The 19,105-nt window shown below is 37.3% G+C and overlaps 2 protein-coding genes across 6 annotated transcripts in view; both read right to left on the bottom strand.

The window, feature by feature from the left end:
* The window catches only part of efnb3b (ephrin-B3b), an 888,832-nt gene that overhangs the window by 157,695 nt on the left and 712,032 nt on the right, over window positions 1-19,105 (bottom strand). The gene's annotated exons all lie outside the window — the stretch shown is intronic.
* The window catches only part of kdm6ba (lysine (K)-specific demethylase 6B, a), a 149,712-nt gene that overhangs the window by 92,913 nt on the left and 37,694 nt on the right, over window positions 1-19,105 (bottom strand). For 4 of the 5 annotated variants that reach the window (XM_009303125.5, XM_073908352.1, XM_068222582.2 and 1 more), the window contains exon 3: window positions 16,601-16,699. The gene's annotated coding sequence lies outside the window, so the exon portion shown is untranslated. Of the gene's footprint in view, window positions 1-14,372; window positions 14,421-16,600; window positions 16,700-19,105 lie in introns of those variants that run through there. The other variant, XM_073908350.1, reaches the window with a different exon arrangement.

Here is a 19,105-nt window from a genome sequence, read left to right as displayed (position 1 = left end):
TTTATGTTATTGGAAACACTGCAGGTGTGGGAAGATGTTCTGTTGTTAATATGTTAAAATAAATCAGTATTTTAAAATGCAATATTTAATGTGTTAGACACAAAATAGTCACATCAGTTTTTAAAAAGAATAAATAATAATTTAATATTATTCGGACCAGTTAACTGTTAATATTCAGTTAACGAGCTGTGGTTGTCGTTGACAAAATTAACCAAAATGAGTATCCCTAAATTGTACATTCTTAATCTATTGTTTATTATTAATTCATAATAATTATACTATTGTATATACACTTCTACACAAGATGGAAACAAATTACCCACAAAAAATAGATTAACTTTTTTTTGACTAATGAGGTGAGTGACTAATATGACTAATTCAACCGAGTCTGTATCTGTCACTGTGCTGTTTATCTGACGTAACGCATGATGAGAAGTAGACACAGACGTGGAAACCGTGGGCGAGGTATATGGAGGTTTTTTCCTTACAAAATTCTAAATAAATTCAAATTTCTAAAAAGATCTGTTGAAAAAACAAGTACTATTATTCTTCAAAAAAAAAAAAAAAAAAAAACACTGACCCCAAACTTTTGAACATGGCCGTGCAAAGCAACAAAGGGAATATAAACTGTTGAAATGTTTCAAATAGTTCAGCGCAGATGTGTAAATACACGTAAACCAACACAATCATTTTAAGGAGGATTTTTTCATCTCATATCAACAAAATAAGTATTCTTGTATAGGTATATACAGGGCGTGTATGTTACAAATGTGTAAGTGTGTTTCTGTGGTTTGGACTCATTATGACTAATGATCCATATGAGTGAGAAGAAGCTAATTAAAACACTATGGAGGACCACACATGACCAGAACCACCCTGAGCTCCCCAGACGCCACTTCTCTCTCTCGCTCTCTCTCGCTGTGGGTGGTGCACGGGGCGGCACTGAAGTTTAGATGCTGGTACCACTCAAACGGGCATACAGTGAGGGCGAAGAATTCATTAAGCAAAATACTTAGGAGTTTGATGTGAGGCCACACACAGCGCGAGACACACACACACTGCCACACAGCGGCCACCGCAGCTTCAGAGTGCGCGTTTAAGGTTGTGTGAGCCAGAGATAGATCAGGCCATCAAAGTGAAATGATATCAAGAGAGAGAGAGAGAGAGAGAGGGAAGCGTAGATAAAGCTTATGTGGTGCCAGCGTTAGGGGGTTAAGAGAGCTGGATGGAGCCCAGCTTTGTCCTGTCAGGCCTCAGGGGACTCTGGCACAGGCAGAGCAGGCTGCAGATCTGGCCTAAGTCCAGGCCACACGCAGGGGCCGTGCATGCAGGAAAACCCCCGGCTGAAAGGGGATCACCAGGCCAGACATGCTGCCCTACAGCACAATACAACAGCATGCAGCATCACTGCCTAACAGAACATAACTTAATACTTATCACACAATGATGATATTTTATATGGTGGCATTGTTGCTAATTATATATTTGCTCAGAAACGGTACCAAACATGGTTATTTTAAAGGGCACCTATTTTGCCCCTTTTTTCAAGATTTAGTATACATTTTTTGTGTCTCCTGAATGTGTCTGTGAAGTTTCATCTCAAAACACCCATCAGATTATATATTATAGTTTGCCTCAATCTCTGGCTGCATCAGATAAACAGCACAGTGACAGACATGAAGGAAGCAGATCTCAGGTAACGTTTGTGACAAATACTGCAGTAAAAACTTTCCCAACGATTATTAGATGTATTTGTTGTGGAGTTAATTCAAGCCTTTCTGCAACAATGAGTCACACACAATGTCGTTATGTACAAAATAAACCTAATTTAACATTAACAAACTGGGACTGAAGCATCTTCTTTTATGATTGTACTGACATGCGGCTGTTGTGATAAGATAAAGAAGGTAAAATCGCAGTGATTCATTACAAACATGCACTGTTTTAAAAACGTTATAAACTTGTAAAACTCATTCATGATCACATTCGATGATGAATGATGATCACAGTGAGCTAAACAGATCTTTAATTCCAGTTCCTTTGCATGGAACTGCATGCAGTCTTGTTGATATGATTATACGCGCTTCAACAGAGACATGTTAATACGCAGCTGTAAATAACTTCAGTGGGCGGGGAAACTGCACTCCTACGTTACGTTGGGGTTGGTCTCTAAATAGGAGGGATTTGGATTTTTTTAACATCAGGAAATTAAAAAAAAAAGACTTGTTGTGTTTCTATCACCCCAATATGACTGAGGACAAACTATACCTAAACACAGTTCTGTCCAAAACAGCTGAACAGATGATTTTCATCATAAGTGCCCTTTAAATAGAAAAACTATCGTCAGTCACGCCAGCCTACTGGATTTTGAATGATAGCAAAAAGAGGTGAACAAAAAAGTGAAAATCTAATAAATATATCAGGTAATTGAGTTAATTCTCAGCTGAATCCTGAAATCTGTAGGATTCATTCAGAAAATTAGATATGATGAAAGCTTGACATGTAAATTTTTCTTTAACTTTAATATATATATATATTTAACTTACAAAAATAGCTTTTTTTTTCATCTACACAACATTGCGCGCATTAGACCCTTCCTTTCAATGCTAGATGCTGAGAAACTTGTTCATGCCTTCATCACATCTCGCCTAGATTTCTGTAATTCACTTTTTGGGGGTCTACCAGCTAGCTCTCTCAGAACATTACAGTACAATCAAAACTCACATGTTGACACACACATAATGTTATCACAATACCCTGTACTTTAGAAACTTGCTACCTGTTAAGTCACGTATTGATTTTAAAACTCTTAACATACAAAGCAGTTCATGGATTTGCTTCTGGTTATATTTGTGATTTGGTGACCTTATCATCTTCCCGCTGTTTACGTTTCGCATCAGGTCTCACTCTGTTTCAGCCTCGTTAAAGACTCAACACTATGGGAAGTAGGGCATTCTCCTACCACGTGCCTAAATTATGGAATAATTAAGAAAACCATAAAAAAACTAGCGTTCCCTGGACTGTTTTACGAAACTGCTTAAGACTCACCTTTTTAGTATTGTTTATAATTTATGAGGATTTCCGTCATTAACTATTTGTTGCAGTTTGCTATCCAATTGTTTTTGTATTATTGTTTCATTGTTTTGTAGTGCTTTGAAATTGAAAAAGTGCATAACAAATAAAATGTATAATAATTATTATCAAGGATGTCCCGATCAGGTTTTTTTTTACCCTTGAGTCAGAGTCATTTGATTTTGAGTGTCTACTGATACCAAAACTCGATCCGATACTTCTTTAATACATAAAAATAATAAAGAAAAGCGGAGAAATAGATCCAGCATGTTCTTTATTTTTTATTTAATTCACCTTATTTTTACATTCAACAACTGTGTTAACAAACAGAGCACTTCTGTGAGGTTGCAAGTAATAAATAACATAAATTTTTCTCTTTTAAATTTTAGTGCAACAGTAAATATAAAAAAAAAAAACAAACATTTAATATAAAAAAAAACAGCACCTCCACTTAAAATAGTAATAACAGATTCCAAAAGAGTCTGTAACCACGTGATCTGGCCTGATTTTAGTTCACGAGATCGGAGTTGGACATCCCTATTTATTATTGTTAATATTGATCTACATTTCAGTTCGTTCAGTAAATGCTTCTTCATGGACTGGGTAATCTGATGTGTATTGACACTTACAGATTCGTGACTATAGACAAATACTACTTTATCTTGGCAATCGTCAATGGCAAAATAGATTATGTTTATTGTCTGACATTTTTATTTTTAGACATTCAACAGTAATATTATTTACTGTACTTCACTGAAACAAGTTTAGACAAAGATCAAACACTGTAAACTGAGAAAAACCTATTCAAGTCTTATATTATAACTGCACATAAATCAGTGAAAAAAAAAACCATATAGAGCACAACTTCCTGTGTTTGCATTCTGAGCATTACTCTGGGTTTGCAATGTTAAGCAATGCTAGTAGACAGATGTCTCATTTAAAAAGATGGTATTTTATTAGTTTAATTTATGGTTTAAAATACTTGCCGATCCTGATGCCAGAAATGTTCTAATATTGTCAAGTATTTCTGATACTAGTATCGGTGCAACCCTGAAAATATCCACAATGTTGCTAAATCTCAGCCAAAACATCACAAATAGATCATGAATATTCATTATATCACCCAGTCCTACCATGAAATTGTGCATAAACACAAACAGGGACACAACAAACACACTCACACACTCTCACAGAGACATCTGCTCGCTAAGAGCTGGCAATTAATTAATCCTGAAGACAACTGCTCACTGTCCAAGCCCAAGCTGAAGTGCTCCTCTGATTGTAGCTGTGCTCCCCAACTGTTCTGAGAAAGGCATTGTAAATGTACCACCGTACAGTCAGTGATGTAAAAACCATGGTACTAGATGATTACTGCGTGAACAATGGCATGTATTTGGTCAATCATATGATGCATATGACAGACTCCTTTTACTGTGCTAGTCCATATAAACCAGGGGTGCCCAAACTATTTCTCATAAAGGGCCAAAAACCAAATATGATTGAGAGCCGTGGACTGAAAATACACATACCAAAACTAAACTACAATCATATTTATAAGACAGTGGTGGTCAATCCTGATTACACTAGACAAGCAGAATCTGCCTTTGCTTTGATTCCCTCACCAAAGTCTCTGCATTATCCTCTATCTAATGTATGTAGATTTCAAAAATTAAATTGAAATATTTAATATAAGATATACTTTATAATATAAGATATACTTTTTTGTGGTTTAACAATAAAATAAACAAATAAAAAGTTACATTAAATTTGAAATTACACTCTATAAACTTTTTAAACTTGCGATATGGCCAAAAGAAACCTATCACGAGTTTCTTGAACAACTATATAGCGATTTCAATTTTAATCACGATTTTGACACACAGAGATGTTTTACAGTGTACACATAATATAATAAAATGTCATACTTGACTTTAAATAGGAGACTTATAACAGTCAAAAGCTGAAAACCTTAAGTGGACAGTTACTCCAGTGCCTGAAGACAAACTCTATGACTTGAACTGAAACATTGTCTGTATCTGCCTCTCATTTTGCATTTCTCTCCTACACAATATCTTGCTGCCGGAGGGTATAACAGCCCGTAGCCATTGTTTCCTTGACAGAAACCGCCCATAATTCCATATAGGCACCATTTTCACGATGGCAGTGCCAATAGCGTCCGTGTAATGTTGCTCGGAATTACATCATCACATTGCATGCTGCTGCTCTGGGATTTTAGGACAAATGAGTGTTTATGAGCCCATGCGTGTGTGTGTGTGCACAAGGATTAATGCTTTGTGCCTGGGCAAGTGACCTCTGTATTGAATAGACAAACCAAAGAGATCAAGTTACCCCATTTCCCCCCTTTTCTCCAGCTCTGTTTCTCAGTCTCTGTCGGGTGTAGAGTTTCTCCAGGCTCCAGACAGAGGCACTAATAGGGCCTTTACCCCCAGACACCAACAACACAAGGGACAGAGAGAGAGAGAGAGAGAGAGACTGAGAGAAAAAAAGAAAGAGAGAGAGACAGTGGGGGAGTGCGTGAGATTAAAGAAAAGTGTGTAATTGATGGCACACCTGCATACTATCAGTAAAAAATGAAAGTGTGTGTTAAAAGAAGAGAAACAAGAGATGGAGAAGTGTGTGTGTGCGCGCGCGTTTGTGCATGTGTTCAGCGAACATGTGCTTTGTGCAATATGTTCTGCGCTTCGAGTGCAAAAACATGTGCATATTTACGCAAGATTAAGTTACTACAGGTACAAACAACAGAGACGTTTTGAGACAAACACATCTCCCTCTCCTATTACTGCTTTTTCAAGATGTTCTAGATCTCATAGGACGCCCCTCATCTGTACCCCACCCCCAAATCCCTCATGACCCCTTAAGAGTCTTCAACAAAACAAACTCCTCCCAAGTGACCCCTGCAGCCCCGCATGCAGCTGATAAAGTTAATAATAACAAAGCAACTAAGCTAAAACGGCATTCAATATAACACACAGTAAATCAAATACAAACGTGAAAATAGTAATAATCATAGAACAAACTAACAACAAAGCAGTGCTGGAAAGAGTACTGAAAAATCAAACTCAAGTAAAAGTACCATTACATGCCCAAAAATCTAGTGTGTGTGAGTAAAAGTAGATGTAACGATTACTCAAAGTATGAGTAAAAAGTGGCCCTTTTAAGTTTTACGCAGTGAAAGGCTGATGCGTTTAAATGCAATTAGTTTGTGTGTGTAAAAACGTAACATTCTGTAGTGCATTTAGTGACTGTTTAAGGGCATTTTTGTCATCATATAGTAAACATCCGTCATCTTCTCATCAGTGACATACAGTCTAATCCAGGCGTTTCTAAACTGCAAGTTCAGCTCCAACTTGCTTTAACACACCCTGCCAGCAGGTTTCTAGTTTATCTAAGAAGAGCTTGATTAGCTGGTTCAGGTGTGCTTGATTAGGTATTGACCTAAAATCTCCAGGACACTGGCGCTCCAGGACAGAGTTTGGACACCCCTGGTCTAAACAGTTGTTGGGTCATGTAACGATTTGGACATCTTCTAGAACACTTTTAATGTTTCCAAATGGCTGCATTTATGAAGCACCCATGTCGTTAGGTAGTTTAGAATGATGCATTTTAGTTTCTAGGTGGGATTTGGTTGGTCAGGAATCGAAGGACTGATTATTCCACTTTCGCCAATCCCTATAGACAAGAAAAAAAGAAAGTAGTGCCTGCAGACTGAAGGAAAGTAATGGAGTAAAAGTACCAATACAGCACTAAAAATGTACTCAAGGGAAATTTATAGTGCACATTTGTAAAACTACTTAGAAAATTACAATTCCTGAGAAAATCTACCCAATTACAGTAATTTGAGTATTTGTAATTTGTTACTTTACACCACTGCAACCTTTCTATTGACATCAAGTACAAGTTCTTTCTTCTGTAGAAACTAAACCACTTTTCCAGTGTTGCACTGTATGATTTGGCATGTCATCGGCTCACTTTTGTTTTGCTCAGTTCTGTTTACATTTCCACTGCACTTTAGTCACTAAACTGCATCACTGTAGTGATTATCACTATAGTTGTCACCTCTACTGCTGTGACATCATTTTCATTGCATCCCATCCAGCTCTTACTAGATCCACTCCTATGGTAATAAGAGAAACATCTTCTACTGACTATAATGCTACAAGGTTATTTACAAGGTTTTTTATCGTTCACTTTCATCAATTTGTGAAGTTTTTTTCCTCGACACTGTCGCCACTGGCTCACTTGGTTTGGGACTTGTGGACCTGAGATTTACTCTTCAGCGTTTGGACTTTCAGCAATGAAAATTAAACCACACTGAACTAAACTAAACTGAACTTCAACTCTGAAAACTGGACTGACACAGTTTCAATTTACTAGAACTTCTATGTTTAGCTGCTTTGACACAATTTACACTGTAAAAGCGCTATAGAAATCCAGATGAATTGAATTTAACTGCTGCTGACTTTTTAAATATAGTAGGTTTGGAGTCTCAATAAAATGTCACAAATCTAATGACACTGGTACTGTAGCTGGTAGTGATGATTCTCTTGCACCAATTGGTGCTCATCAACAGTGTATACATCAAGCTTAGCTATTGGTATGGCTTGACTAGATCCTTTTCCAAGGTGGTACTAAAAATGTACCAGGTAGGAATTATGTACAGATTGCAGTGGAAAAGGTCTAGAAATTGATCCATACGGAAATGAACAGCAACATACTATACAGTTGAAAAGGAACAAGGCACTTAAAGGGAATATTGTGAAGTATGCTGGTAACCAGCGAGTCAGTGGGTTAAATCAACTGTGCAATTACCAGCATTCTTCAAAATAACTTCTTTTGTGTTCAACCGAAGAAAGAAACTACATTTTTCAGTGTAGAAAGTGTTCGAACTGAACTGGTGCTCTAGGCAAAAGATGATCATGCCGCCCTCAAACCGAAAGGGAAAACGAGAAACGGGAGTGTGATTGTGCGTACAACAGCGAGAACCAGGTCAGTGTGGGGGACTGTTGCGGACAAAAGTGAGGAGATGTTGCGGACGCCGTCCTCTCTATTCTGCTGCCCTTGGCGGCCGCCTGAGTTGCCTCTATGGACGCGTGTAACTTGTGTGCTGTAACTTGTAATTGCTCAGTGTGGCTTGTAATCACGTATTTATAATAGATCAGTGCTTGTACTGTACCTCTCAGGTTAAATCTGAATGGGGCTGTTCACATATTGAGTCCAAAAGTACATTAAAAACGTGCCGCGTGCTTCTTCCTTTACTAATTTTAATGCGTTTCTGAACTGGCGATCCTCTGCTGTTTGCCTTTGCGATGGCCACCATCAGCCGTTATGTATAATAACGTTAATAGTTCAACTTTTGCTAATGTGGATTAATACTGGATGTGTGTCAATTTTATTACTTGGTGTTACGTTTAGGAGTACAGTAATATGCTGGTCTTTAACTGCATTTATTTATTGCATTCCTGCATTGGGCTCTCATACTCTCTAGCTGCTATTTCATATCCATGGTGGGCTTCTCTCTCTGTCTCGTGCTAAACCCAGTCGACCAATCGCAACAGACTGGGTCATTGGACCAATCACCGCAGATTAGCTTCACACTAAGGAGGGCTTTGGGAACAAATTAATTCCTGAAGGATTCATATGGGAGTCGCTGGAATAATAGGTAAAAATAAATGTATATTATAAGTCAATAAAAGTGTTTTTTGACATTGCACGCATATCAGCATGTTGTTGGAGACCCCCAAAAACCAAAATATGACCTTTTTAATGGAAAATAGGGACTCTTTAATGTTTTCAGGTTGATAAGTATTATTATTGAATTTATACTATAAAATAAAGCCATTAAATGCAAACTTTGACTACTTCTGGGAGTGATCAAAAGCAGGCAAGCTCTATTTCCACCTGTATTTAACGCAAACGTTTTGTAATTGATCGTTATGGCTGGTGTAATCAAGCATAAAAAACACATACTGTATATAATATAACACAGCTGAAGGCATTGCATGCATTTTCACTGACTGAACCCTATTGAATATGCGCATTTCATTTACACTTGGCCACATATATGTGTTGTAGCAGAACACATTTACTGATATGCTAACACCAGAGAGAAAAATGTTTGAGTTTCACAATCACTCCATCTATGTATCTCATCCATGACTGCTCGCTCATGTGTAGATTGTAGGACGACAATGACCTTCCGTTCATAGTAAAGTTTACTTACACTGCAGTTCAACAGTTTGAGGTTAGAAACTAGCACTTATATTCAGCAAGGATGCATTGATCAAAACTGTGAGTAAAGAGTTATACATTAGGACTGCACAATATATTGCAAAACTATCAATATCTCAATAACAGCATATGCAATATATGTATCGCAGAGATGTGTGATATTGGTTGCGTATGTGCATTTGTTTATCTAAGTTTGACCAGATCAGATGGGGCTTTACTATTTATATCCCTGCCTGCACCATCAAAGCAGCCCAGCTACCGCAAGATACATCAACACGCAGAGCAGCTGAAAACAACACAAAGAGTACAAGTGGAAAGTTCATTGTGAATATGCCATTATGTCTGACTGTATAATTCAAGGGTTCACACATCTATACGCGTCTCTATATCTGCTGGGCAAACAGACGAAACACCTACACACACACTGAAGCAATGCTCCACACGAGGAGGTGTGTAGGTTAACATGTCTAGATAAAACAGTTACAAAAGACTCCAGGCACGGTCTGTGTGATTAATGGTTACAGTATCGCAGGTAAGCGTGTGGGAGTGTGTGAGACTTCTATATGTGCCGAGGTCAGCAGCTACGGCACAATAGCTCAAACCCAAAAAGAGAGTTACATTTGTGTTTACACGTGAGACTGAAGTAATCTGGTGACGGTTTGAGAGGAAGGAAAAGAAAGTGCTTTCATCCTGCACATTGTATATTTTAACCAGTGAGCCTTGCATGTTTTTTAAACCACACGCACGCACGCGCACACACACACACACACACACACACACACACACACACACACACACACACACACACACACACACACACACACAGATTACTTTTCCCTCTCTGGGACTAGCAGACAGACGCAGTGCGCTGACACTAAACCACACACAAACACTTGCATTAATATACTCCACTCACTCACCTGGAAACAGCTGGCAGGTGTTCCAACACCAAAACACACACACACACACACACACACAAACACACACTTACTCTTAGCTAATTTAAAAGTCCTCTCTCTGTGTGCAGCTCATTTGTGACTAACAGAGGCATAAGGGGACCAAAATATATATAGCAAAATATATATATTTTTAAATCCATCCAATTTGAAAAAAATCTCTTATGTTTTTTTTTTATTACTGACATAATTAAAACAGAAAAATCCAATCTAAAGTAAAAAACAAACAAATAATTAAATAAATAAACAATTTGGCAAAAGAAATTGGATGGAGTAAATGCAGCCCTAATATTAAAGATATTTGATGTATCGTACAGCACACGTGTACGCTCCAGAGCAGCCTTCGCGCGGTCACATGGCTCTCGCTGTGGCTGACTCAAATGTGCAACTCGCAAAAAAAATTAACTACACATCGCAACGACGCATAGCAAAAATTATGTGATTGGTCGGCTTGGTAGCTGTGACCAATGTGTGCGGGACAGAGAGTTGCGCGAACCCATTTGAGCGAGTGTTTACAAGTGTCAAAGCCCATGAAGGAGCTCTAGATGAAAACTGTAGTTTTGTGTTTACCTTATGATTCAAGTTGTTGCACGTCCGCAAGTTCCTGCCTCCAAATAAGCGAGTTTGAGCTACTTGTAGAGCTGCACAATCAATCATAAAAAGATCGCGATCTCGATTTGACACCATAGATGATCTTAATCCAGCATTTCTCTGATTCTTTCAATCATATTTTTAAGTTAAGAGAAGCAAAGTCTTCACATTGTTTTACATACGTTGCTCAGCAATGTGGACACCTCCAAATAGTGTTGAAAGAGTCACATGCTGTATTTATAAGGTATAATTGACCCCAAACATGTAATTTCTGTCTCGAAGAAAATGTATCTGCAACCACAAAATCACAATTGACGTGAGCTGACCGTCAGCTGTCACCAGAGAGGGCGCACCTGTGAATGAAGTCTACTTTAGTGAACAGAACCTCCATAGGCTGTGAATAACAGGCAATAGAGTTGTAAATAACATTCAGTTTGTGGCATAGAGTGATCGCTTGGGAGCCGAGCGGGAAGTATCGCACTTAGCAGTGAAAATGAAACCCAAAGCAGGTATATCAATTAGATTATTTTAGAGTTATGATTACAACAAGCGTTTTAATATGTTTTTTTTAACATAGCGAACACAAAGTTTTGTGAATGACAACAAATGTTTAACAGTGTCAGTATAACTACTCTAGCCTATATAATGTTGAATATAATGCAAGATGTAATCTGATAATGACAAATGTCTGAGTTTACCAGTAGAAAAAAAACGGTCAAATAATGTTGTCAATGACAGATTGTAAGCAAATGTCTCAAACACAGTAATTAAACATCAGATTTATGAATAGTTGTATTCTGATGTCATCACTTTACTGTACATTAATGACCAGGACAAATCTAAAGTCTGTTCAAGTCCACCATTCTGAGTCTATTCAAAATGTAGCATTTTAACCAACAGCAGAACTAAACATTGCCTATTGCTATTTTACCATATGTTTGAGAAATAACTATATTAATAGCCTACTCATATTAACCTTTATTTTACATCTACAGAATTGAGAGAAAATCGTGAACTTTATTTTAAGCAAAAAAACAAAAACAAAAACGTGATTCTCATTTTAGCCAGAATTGTGCAGCTCTAGCTACTTGTACATTAAGGTAATGTTCAGAAAAAACAAAACACCAGCGAAAAGCAACTCGACACAGAGGAACATAAAAACCTACTGCCAGCTAGTGTTTCGCAAGTGTAATTGCAGAGCAACACAAACAACATGCAGAACTATAAATGCACAACTGCGTGCAATGCAGGCGCAGTGGGTCATGTCAATCACTCAACGTAGAAGTATAAACTGTCGGTGCCAGTGGTTTAGTGGTTAGTGCGTCGACACATGCACTCTGGTCTTCGCGGCGACCCGGGTTCGATTCCGCCTTGCGGTCCTATGCTGATCCTTCCCCTCTCTCTGATCCCCATGCTTTTCTGTCAATTCTCTCTACTGTCCTATCAAAAATAAAGGTGAAAACCCAGACAAAATAATTAGAAAAAAAAAAAAAAGTATAAACTGCTTGATTGGATATTAACAATCTGTTCAATAATTGGTTAAAGCTAACATGGGTACCACCATCTTCAAAAAATTTAATATTTTTACATCGACCCTTTGGAAAGCAGAACTTTTGGTGCACGAGCATCACTTTAGATCATTCTATGATAAACAGAACGAAGTGCACCAGTTATATTTTAAGCATGGTGGATTGTTTCCACTGGGAAACAATCTGTGCGTGAGGAAACAGGAGTCTGTAAGCTCTTTTTTAAACTTTTGCGCACCACACATCACGTGTTTCAATCAACTACTTTAGTTCTCTCTGAGAGATAACACAGTAACTACTGCAGGGAAAAACTTTGTCAGTCAGTCCAATGATAGTAAACCGTTTTTGGGCCCTATCATTCACCCAGCACATTAAGGGGCAAGACATGTTTGGCGCAATTTGTTGCTATTTTTATACCAGCGCAACAGTAATTTTCATGTTTTGCACCACACACACACACAAAAAAAGGATTAAAATGTTACAAAAATCATTATTTTCTACATAACTATATAAAAAAACAGTCCCTTCTTCAGTTTTTCATGACAATTTGCATTTGTATGCTACTAGTAGTAGCAGTGTGATTTATTATATTACGACTTATTAATATAATACGCATATTCATATTTGTTTTAATGAAAACAAATTTAGTTTTGTCCACCTGTTGGGTTTTGCAGATGTCTACATTACCATATGGGGCATAAGAATACGATGTGTGTTTGGATATAACTGTTTTTTTGACCACACTTCGTTATTATTGTTCATTTATTTGTTAGCTGGAAATTAGAACTGAATTTAGAAATAGTTTTAAAACAAATATTTGCGCTTAACAAACAAAATTAAATATGCAGGCTGATGGATGTCTTCAGTAAAGTGTACAACATCGTTTCCTTATCCACGAAAGCAAAGGAGTAAAGTAAAGAGTAAAAGTAAAGTAAAGGGAAAAGTAAAGAGGCCGATTGGAGGAGGCTCGTTCTTTATCCTCGTGCTGTTAATGATTTGTTAAACTGTTTTCTCGCTAACAAAGCGTTCAGTTTTTACTCTTACAAAGTCCATCATGGACACCACGGCACAAAGCAACTGACTCTTAAAAGGAATGGGAGATGAGACTCAGATTGGTTTAATGCACGTTATGCTCAAAACACACCCATAAATCTTTAAGAGAACAAGCACAACTGTTCGACTATGCGCCGTGGCACAGAGCGTATTTTTCTGTCCCTAAAATAGTCAAAGTAGATTCAGACATGCCCTTAATTCTTTTGCAACATACACTTTAGACATTGCACCTAGATTGTTAAAATAGAGCCCATAATGTCCATCAAACTGAACAAATTTTGTTTGCAGTAAAGTGACTAAATCTCATAATGTGACCAAGTGAATCTAGATTCAGGGATATTTAAAGACTTTAAGGCCTTTTATAACAAAAACAAAGATATTTTAAGTCTTTTTAAAGAAAAATCGGCCAACCTGATTTGGCTATAGAACATTAGGAGAAACAGTAGAGTTATAATGGTCTTCCTTTGACAAAAAAACTGAATTTATCATATCACAATCAGTAAATGATCTCATAACATGATTATAAACGATGACAGAATGGGTGAACTAACCTCATCCAGTCTAACATCACTGAGAACTCACTTAAATCTATTCAGCAATAAAAGAGTAAGAAATTTTTCCACCGGGATTAGACACCACATCTAAAAGCTCTCTGGTTTCGGTGTCTTTGTGTTGTGGTTGTTATATAGCTGCAGTCTGTGTGTGTGTCACATATTCCTGAACAGCAGCAGAATGTTCTATACGGTGTGTTTCTGAGTATAACATCATGTCCGACCTGCATTTGTGTTTGACTAAGAAAAAAAAAAAAACAAGTAATTCTGAACTCAAGGACTCGGTGAGCTCTTTACACAAGAGAGCACATCCTCCACAGCCAAACTGGAAGAATATCTGCCATTCACACACACTGATGCAGAATGTGCCATACCAATGAGAAAGATGGAGACAGAACGTTCTCTCCACACTTCAGCTCCTGCTGAACAAAGAGCCAGACAAAGAGAGGCAGAATGAATCTCAGACAGTTTTAAGGAGAAAAAAAAAGAGTGTTGGGGGAGGATCAGTCACCTGAGAAAAGGAGGGAATGTGTGAGCAGACAGATGAAAGAACGTTACACACGTAGCCTGTCTTCTGTAATTCACATGCCTGCAGTCAATTTGCCCTCGACTGCAGGGACCTCATCCTTCACAGACCTTTATTACACACCGGCACCAACACACACACACTTTTCTCAGTTCTATTTTTCCCTTTTCTGACTTTAGACACTAATTTTTATTCTCTTCATCTCTCTTGCTCTGTGAGATGCAATAAGATGAGAAAAGAAGTCAAATAATGGCCTGCCATAGCAGTCAGAGGACAAACACTTATCGAGAAAAACAGTAATGTAGAGACTGAGATCTCAGGATGAGTCTTTACAGAATCATTGTCTGTCTGTCCATTCATCTTTGCATTTATTAGGGGTAAGAGAAAAAAAAATTATTTATTGACATATTGCGAAACATTTTCTAATGATTCTAAATTAATTCTCAAAAGTTCAGAATCAATTAAGCACTCTAATTAGATTGTAATGGCGTGGGCCATTGTGCAGTGTTATTCACTTGATTTGCGCCACAGGATGTCTAATCGCATCGTTGCATTGACTTTACATGTAAATCACTCACGCTTCGTCCGCATCTGCTTACTGCACAGGCTGCAAAATAACAATTTCCCCCCCACTTCCATGTAATATAACGATTGTCAGGGTTCAGGTGAGTCGTCATTTTTTGAGACACATTCAAATAGATCATGTGCTCTGTGTATGCAACTTCAATAAGTCATGTAAAACAATTAATTGCAAACTGAAATAAATCTAATTTAATTTTATAGTTTGGAATTTGAGGGTTTTATGAGCTTATTTAAATTTTTTGTGATTATTTTGCATTTAGATTAAGAGTTTAGGAAGATCACAAAAAATTTCAACTTTTTGTTGATTATGTGTTAGATTCAGCGATTGTGGAATCACAAAAAACTAGGGGGTCTGATTAACGTAAAACAGAATTATAGGTTACTCGTTGCTTGCGTTCTGCAAAAAACAACTGTAAACTACTGAATAGTTCTAAAAATGAATGAACTATTATGAACGACTAGATTTTAAATCTCTTTCTTTGTGGCTCCGAACTAAAAGCAGTTTCACGTTCCAAATATTCAACCATTCATTCATTTTCCTTAGGCTTAGTCCCTTACAGGCACGTGCACACATAGGGCTCAACCTGTGCAGTGCACATGCCCTTTTTAGTCTTGGATAGAAAGTTCCCTTTCAAATTGATCAAAAGTGCCCCCGCGACGCGGCACACCCTCGGTCCTGCCCTTCAGTAGGCGCGCGACAACACAGCTGATCAGAACGCGCGCGACAACACAGCTGATCAGAACGCGCGCGACAACACCGCTCTTCAGAACGCGCGCGACAACACCGCTCTTCAGAACGCGCGCGACAACACAGCTGATCAGAACGCGTGCAATATATATATATATATAATTTTTTTATTTTATTTATTTATTTATTTCATTTATTTTTATTCCTTTGGAGATAGTTCTTGGTTAAAATGTTATAAACAACAATACCATAAAAAAAATTAATACACTTTTTTTGGAACAGTTTTTTTTCTTTATATTTTTCTCTGTAAAATCTGTATTTTCATTCCAAGCTTGTTCATCCCTAATATAACTTAATCAATACAATATATTTTAGACACAGATTCCAATCATAAAATCAAAAGCACAGAAACTGCTATTTTTTAGTAAAATGGGAAGTTAAAGAATTAGGAAAAAAATGTAGGTCAAAACATTTTTTTTTGGAATTGGATCAGGATTCTCAGAATCAGATGGTGAAGTCTCGAAAGATTCGCACCCCTAGTATTTATCATTAAATGGTTTTATCTACCTAGCAAACCAATCATTCATCTGGCTTATATGTCAGAAAGTGCAATTCCTGAGAGCTGTCACTGCATGACAGCTACACATGCTGTCTGTCAATCAAACTGCACTGAGAGCGAGAAAAGAAGGTAGATTTAGTCTCCTAAACTGTCACTTAGTTTCATCCGCATGCACTGAGACACAGACACACGCGCACACACACCTGCACATCCTTCACTCGCACTGATAATTGCCATCCTGTCTCACCTGTGGACCTTTTCTTTCTCTACTCTTCCACTTCCTGTCGCATTCTGCACATCTCTCTCTGCCATCTCGTCCTCTTTCCTTCCGGAGCAGAAGGTAAATCTGGGAGGAGGAGAAGAGAAAAAGAAGTGCATTATGCATTTCTGCTTTTCAGGACAAAACAAGAAAGGCTAAAAATAACACAGAGCAAGTCTCCATCCACGTCTATCTGTGTAAGTCAAGATCACTCCTTACTCAATAATGCATGTATTGCACCATATTTCACCACCAACAAGCTATATTTTACAGTATTGGATATTTTTATCATTGTATCACACAGTATGTTAGACAATGAGTGATTATATTCAATGAATCATGGGAACAAAAACATAAAAATTGCTTGTTTTTCTTAGCCCATTTACGCCCCCCAGCAACTATAGTTGCCAAAGTTCATTGCTGCCATTTTCCTTTTAGAAGTAATTTTCTACATTTAAAACATTTAATTTATCAAAGACATGCAAGCAAAACAACCAAATAAAAGGTTTCAAGAAATAAAAGAGGAATTGATTTACTTGCTATTGTTGAAAAAAAAATAAATGAGTTAAAAGAGAAGAGAGAACCCAGTCCAGGAGACTCGAAACAAGCAGAATTCCTTTATTGAGACGTGTTGGTTAATCTGCAGTCATACAGCGTCTTCAAGATGTCCATGTGTCTGCAAGAGCCTACTAGAGGTCAGCAGTCTGCAAGTTCTTTCACAAGTCTCACACAAGTCTATGATTTCATGGCTATATTGTGTTCTTAGGAGGAGGGGATATAGCTAAACAAAGCATGCAAATCAAGAGTTGTGGTCGGCAGGGTAAACTGCTTCTCAGGTCTAATCTCATCATGTTCTGGAGACAGAAACCGCCTGACCATTTGATCGAAAAGAGAAAACAATAGACACCCCATGCTGTGAAACTGATAATTGCATCACTTTGGCTTAGCCTGTAGTCAGCAAGGCAAAGGTTAAATGACCCTCCTAGCTGGCATGTCAATGAAATAATATAATTAAAAACCAGAGAATATAACTTTTTAGTTATACGTAGATTATTGTTAATTTGAAATTAGATGATATAAATTTATATTTCCACAGTTATCATATGAGGCTTTTAACTTCTTACCCCTAATTCCAAGATTAAAAATGGATGCAAACCCTCCCAAATAAAGTCAATTTTCATGTTACTACTTTTTTTCCTTCACAAAAAAAACACATCAACATAAACACGAGGGTCTCTAGATTCATCCAAAAAAAAAAATAAAAATCTTTCAAGAAATCTAGAGTTGCCGCTTGAACTTTTGACAAAGTATAGAAAAAACTAGTTACATAAATGATAAGATATTATGGAATAATGTGGTAATAAGGTTATTGGTCTTGTTTTTATGCTTCCATGAAACCCTATCTACATATAACTTTGCCCTTTTACTGATATTCTTTCTTTAAAATTGACTTTTTTGATACACAATTTGATTCACAGCAAAATGAACTTCTACCACTGGGAAATAACTCTTAAAATAACTCTGGAGCAGAGTTAATGTGCTGATTAATCAGAAATTAATGAACTAGTGCTGTTAAGAAAGCAGAATCACTAGAGAAAATCACAAATCTACAACTGAATTTAGTCACAACCTTCGGCTTTGCCGTCTACACACTTGCGTATTGTCTAAATTGCAGCTTTTTTCTACACATAAAACACAGTATCAGGTCACTGAAACCCAAATTTTTGAACATTCTTTAAAAAAACATTTTCGTTTACGATAAATGCACACTGCACATGTGGACATGGCCTTATAAGCTCTACTGAAAACTGTAAGCACAATCGCCCCTAAATTTGCAACTGCAAAACATAAGTTAACTCCTGGGACGGCAACCACACGTGCCTAACAAAATTGTTATATGCTATAGTAGCCTATACTTTACTAAAAGTCAACATATGAGCCTTAAGGTTCATTGTCATTGTCAATAATATTCTTTTTAAAAAATAACATTTTAATATTAATCTGACCAGTTAACGGTTAATATTAGGTTAATATTTCGGTTAATATTCGGTTAACGAGCGGCGGTTGTCGGTTGGCAAAGTTAACCAAAATAAGCAAACATATTCTAAAAAGCATATTTATTTCTACTAATTAACTATCAATTATTTGTGCCAAATTACAGCCTGTTAATACATTTATATAACTCAGAAAAAAATAGTTGTGCGTTTTTGAGAAAAGTGCTGAGCTATGTTATGTAATCTGATCATCACTGGTGTTACAGAAAAACTCACTGACCCCCAGTACAGTAATGCCCACACCATAGCAGAACACTGCGTAAATAAGCATAGAAAGCAGAGTAATGTTCAATCATCAAATGCTAAAAATGTCTTTGACTTCCACAGGTCTATGCCTAGAATAACCACTAAAAGAAAAAAGAGCAGACACGGTAATAAGATCCACTATAGAGCTTCCACAGCTGGATCTGTGCCAGAGGAGACAGAGAGAAGCAGAGAG

The sequence above is a fragment of the Danio rerio genome, chromosome 7, assembly GCF_049306965.1.
Source record: "Danio rerio strain Tuebingen ecotype United States chromosome 7, GRCz12tu, whole genome shotgun sequence".
In the NCBI taxonomy this organism is placed as follows: Eukaryota; Metazoa; Chordata; class Actinopteri; order Cypriniformes; family Danionidae; genus Danio; species Danio rerio.
The sequence above is the reverse complement of the archived record's forward strand: the minus strand, read 5'-3'. Positions and strand labels throughout refer to the sequence as shown.